Below are 5746 nucleotides of genomic sequence, written 5' to 3' on the forward strand. Positions count from 1 at the left end.
TCTTCAGCTATATATAGTGAACCTTTGACACTAAACTCGAAAGCGCAGGCTTGTGGCAAAAAGAAGCGTCAGCAAATCATTCAATTGACAAAGTCAGCTCTGACACTTATTAATGCTTTATCTGTCAAGGTTTTATGGAACAGTCTGTTCATCTAGTAGAAGACATTGATTTCAGCTAATGTAATTCAGGAGATAAACTGTAATCACCAATAAGGTTATGAAACACCCATTGCCACTCCTCTGTTTAAACTCACTTAAATACATATATAGCCCTAGCAAATATGGAGCAAGAAAAATTCCACTGGCCTCAAGATGAATACAGAGGTTTTGTACCATTTTTAATCAGGAAGATAAACTGCTTGTGAATCACCACCACATGCAGTTTCCCACAATGTATGCTTACAAAATTGTATGTTTCATGATAATTACTGGAGTGTGTTCGTCCTTCGCTGTAAGAGATCGTACTGTACTAAATGCTCTGACAAAAAGGATGGAGAATGAAAGAGATTATAAGATCTGACCTTTAAAATCATAAGCATAACCTGCTTACCTGAATGTCTCTAATCATTATAGAGCAAGATCTGTAGAACATAGCATCTTTCTTGTAAACGGACTTGAAAGCAAAGGTCCCTTCACCTTTTCAATGACCCTATGATACACTGGTGAAATATACATTAAAAAAAAAGGTTAACGATTATCACAGATTTTACTCACATCCTCGTTCTTTCAGTATAGTTATGACAAGACTGTTCCATTTGTACCTCAGTGATATTAAAAGGTAAGTACATGCCACTGAATACTATATATAAAATCTAACATAGTATATATCGTAAAAAAGAATTTTGTTGGCTAAACCCGACAGGCTCATTGCATACAATGATACAGGGTGGTCAAACTAAAGAACTAGAAGGGAGCTTGTAAGTCCAGCCCCTGCCAAAGAAGGTGAACACACCACATCATCCCTTTGCAGCCTCATCACATTGACTCAAATTGATTTTTTATACTCCCTATTTCTAAAAGGCTGGTCTAGAATTTTGGTCCTCTTACACCCCAAGAAGGTTGTTAATTACCTCTTGAATAGAAAAGTTGCAAAAAAAGTCTTCATCCTTGATCTGGACAACTATATACAGAAACCCAGATGGATTTTCCCTGTGCTTTGTAATCAAGTATTAATATTTCCTTAACTTTACTTGAGGAATCTCTATCAGTCTGCCCAGCAATAGCACTTGCTTTATTCATGACCCTGTCAGCTCTGCAGATGAGCTGTCTCCTGATTAAACACTGGATCAACACCTTTCCTCTCCTTTGGTGGTTCCAACTAATAGTTCATAGCTTGCAGCAGAATTTCTTTTTCTAAGTTACCTAAAGCATATTTTAAATTTCACCCAGTTACTGCTACTGTAGTACATTGAGCTATTCAGTTCTTCCTGATATTTTTTTCAGTGTGGTGAATACTTATTAGTTGTGCAATGAGCATTTCAGTAACATGCTACTACTTTTTGTTCTTAGTCATTACTGAAAGACTGACAAAAGACTGTTTCTAAACTGATCCTTGAGGAACTGCTTTAGTAACCTTCCCTTAGACCACCATTTCTGCTTTCAGCATAGCTTGCCCTTATCATCAAATCTTTACCTAGTTCTGTGTTCACTTTATATTTCCTATTTAGCTCACCTAATGCGTTCAGTTGTGATCAAGTAGCAACTGCTTTACTGAAGTCCAAAAAGACTACATTTACAGTACTTCCCTTGCCTAGAAAGATCAATTTTCACTTACAAATGCCAATAAATTACTTTCAAATTGCAGCTCTTCCACTTCCAATTTTGGAGAAAGACATTGACCTAGTGGTCAATAGCAAGAAACTGCATGGTCCAGGAGCTCACAACTCATCTGTGATATTATTCTGCCTCCTGAATCATTGGAAGATAACCCTTGTATTCATGCTGTCAGGAATATGAGGCAGTAATAAAGAGCAGACAGAAGACAAACAGGAAAACCCAACATCCTCCTCTAATTTATTGTGTCGTATTTCTATATTCCCTGACTTGTAGGCTTTGCAAAGTTGTATGTAGAGCCTCTATCAATAACTGAATCAGATCATGATTATATGATATCCAGATGACATTTCTTACAGCTACAACCTAGTGACTCTAGGTAATCAGAAGTCTTTGACAATTAAGATTCTGCATATAATTTATTGAACCTAAAATAATGTGTTTCTTCTTAAGCACAGTACAAACTGACATGAAAGGAATGAATATACCTTTCTTTGAGAATCAAATTATATGAGGCCAAATCGATATGATATAAAATAAATTCACACTTGTGTTAGGATTATCTGAAAATTTCTCTCTGATAAGTTTCATGTGCAAACAGTTTCCATCACAATTCAAAAATACATTCCAGACTGCATTCTACTGATATAATCCAAAATATCTTTCCAGAGTTTATCTTACTTTGGCAATGTCATGTTCCAGTGGTTGTTAGCTATCTATCAGTTGTTAAATATTTGCAGAAGCAAATATGCTGTTATAGCATCTAGCTCAAATTTCTTTATCAGTAATCGCATGGCTAAGGATCTTGGAAGCCACAGCACCTTTTCTGAAGGATCTGCAGTAGCAGTGACACCAGCTTGAACATGATCGCAGTCGCACGCAGGGGTTGTCTCTATTGCCACCCTGTGGACTTGGACAAACAAGCTGGGGCTGCTTGCAGTAATCACAGTCACTTGCATATTTGATAGAGCCCTTTCCTTTGCTCTAAGGGAAACTTCTCCAAGTAACACAAGGCTTATGTTTGGCACTTCCCACAGGGTTTGTTATGGCTAGTAAACATCTACAAAATCAATCCTTCCATAATATAGGCTGGTAAACAAGACACAACTTGCAAATTGCTAATTGTAAATGCAGGGGAAAATAGATCTTACATTTTGATTGGATTGGTGGTGTTAAAACATTTCTAACGACGTGTTTGTCTTTTTGTCTAGTGCCCCCATATTTTTAATGTACTTTTTTTTCAAAAATTTAAAGAAGCTATAAAGAAAAAGTAAGCCAACTTGTTCGTAAGTAACTCACAATTTTACAAAAACTTGGTTAAAAGGGAAATGGAAATATCCCCCTTCTAAAAGTCATGTATTTTACTAGAATATACACATATATACATTTGTTGAAGAACATAGGCGTATTCCTTCTATTAGGTGAAAATGTCTTTCATCTCACATGACAATTAAGATGATAAGAAAGAGTATGAGAGGGAGTAGCAGTAAAGAAAAGAAATGGCAGTAAAAGGATATCAAGGATGCAAATTAAGCCAACAGCAAAGGTGGAGCCACTCACTTCCCTTTGTGGGCCCAGGTTCTGGCATGGTGAGGTAGCCACCTGGGCTGAGCGGCTCCTGGCTACAGGCAGCTCCTGTTGTGTCTGTTATAGCCAGAGCTCCATGAGAACCGTCCTTGGCTGGGACAGAAGCCCTCATCCCCTGAGGTGCAGGTGGGGCCAGACACTCTCTCCCAGGCTGACCACCCAGCAGCCCCTCCTGCTTCTCACCTTGTCACGGGGCATCTCTCTTTGTCCCGGCCCAGGGACTTTCGGGCAGCACAGCTCTCTCATCCTGCAGGAAGTCATCCGCACATCCGGACAGGTTCTTCTCTCTCATGATCGAGTTGAGTTGACTGACTGAAGGACCTGGCTGAAGCACCTGTCTTCTGCCCTCCACCATGGGCTGGATGGGACTGCTGTGGGGGAATGTCTTCTGGCTGAGTCCTGTGAAGGGCAGGACAAAGCACAGCCAGCAAGACAGGGCAGAAGCCTGTTCCTTAAGAAACCAAATTCCTTTAATTTGAATATATTAAGAAAAGCAGAGAGCAGTGGCAATATATGTGGTTTGCATCCAGTCCTCGTTTTAGGAATGAAATACAATAACGTCTTCTCTTTGTGATCCCATCATGCCTGATGTGACATAGGATAAGTCTGTAACTCTGCAGATATTTTCAGAGTGACATTTACAGAGAGTTGCAGCTAAAGTTAATTAATCATAAATACCAAGTTTGTTCTCTAATCTTGCCTTACAATATCCCATACTATTAGGATTAACTGCATTGTTTTCTGACCCTTTTTAGTACTTTAGCAGATACTGTATGAAATCTCTTACGCTAGTGATTCTATGCAATATCTCACCAGCATTAATAACTTTTTTCAGTCAGCTTCTACCTTGTAGTCCAAGCAATCACAAGTACTCTTGATTGTGTGATAAGCCTAAAACAGGAAAAGATGGAAATGTAAAAAGAGTGGTAACTATAGAGCCAAATTCCTAAGGCACAGAATTCTCATTCAGAACCATAAAGTGGCAAAGATGTAATAGAACTGAAGGAGGAGAAGAAGAAGAAGAAGAAGGAGAAGAAGAAGAAGAAGAAGAAGAAGAAGAAGAAGAAGAAGAAGAAGAAGAAGAAGAAGAAGAAGAAGAAGAAGAAGGAAATCCAGAGGTTAAATGATATGCTCTCTTTGACAGACTGTCTCTGGAAAAATCTGCTTGGATCATGTTTTAAGATATGTGGTGAAAATACAAAATTCTTTTACGAGCTGCCAATGGACAAAATCCTTGAGCAGCTATGCAAAGAGGGAGCACTGAACCCTGGGCTAAGGAGGAAACTCAAAATCCCCAGCCTAATGATCATATTAGAACAGGAGATATGCAGGTGAAATGTTTCAGAGTCACTTAGTTTGAAGATTAATAATCAACAGTAGGCGGTTATGGAGTTTACCTTGCCAAGAAATGTTCTGTGGATCTTTAACTTGATCTAAGTTTTATGCTCTGTTGTTCTCAAACTGTATCTAATAAGTTACCAAAAGACACGGCTCCTCAGCTGGCATGATTTAATTTCCCATGCGTGCTTCAAGGCTGCCGTTGGAGGCCCACAGAAGTTCAAGCAGCATTACCTTGAAGCCTTTGGAGAAGTCCAATAGGCTTTGGAGGCTAAGTCTCTTTCCATGTGATTGTAAACTTCTCCAGATGGGGAAGAAGTCCTTTCGTGTCAGCAAGTATTGCTGCAGAGGAGAAAGAGGGCAGCACCGAGCTGTCATTGAAACTCTGTCTCAGGCTATCGGGAACGCAACAGTGGTAGGATGTCATATGCAATGACTTCCACAAGCATTCTGTACTGGAGTGGTTTTATGGTGTCAGGGAATTTCCTTCAGGATTCTGACATGCCTAAGAATATTCCATGCTTTTTGTGAAAGTGTCCTTAGCCGCAGAAAAATTAAAAGGAACAAGCTATGAACATCGTGTCTGCTGTAGTTCATCCAAAACTGAGCTGACACTGATGCTCATCTGGAACTTTTCTCCTTTTTATCTTCCAGAAGCAGGAACGATCTTCATACTTACTGGTAGCTTGTGTACTACTTCAGCTTTGTACATAAATACTTCACTGGAGTAATACCAGCTCCAGCAGCATAATCCTTCTTTGTTTTTCTCTTCTTGTTGAGACCAGGGAGGGAGACATGCTGTCCTTAATGTTGCACTGCATACATTCAGAAGATTTCCAAAATATTGCTTTCATATCTGATGAACACTTTTCATTTTTGGAATCTCTTTGGGGGGAACTACAGGCAAGATGCACAGGTGTTGAAATGCTTCTGTGAAGATCTGTTCTCACCATGGCCAGCGTCATCCTTAATTTCTTAGCCCGTAAAGTGCTATTGCTTGGATCTTTCTCACCACATGCATCTCTAGCAGGCAGCAAAACATGTTGGC

The sequence above is a fragment of the Patagioenas fasciata genome, chromosome 2 (assembly GCF_037038585.1).
Source record: "Patagioenas fasciata isolate bPatFas1 chromosome 2, bPatFas1.hap1, whole genome shotgun sequence".
Taxonomy (NCBI): Eukaryota; Metazoa; Chordata; class Aves; order Columbiformes; family Columbidae; genus Patagioenas; species Patagioenas fasciata.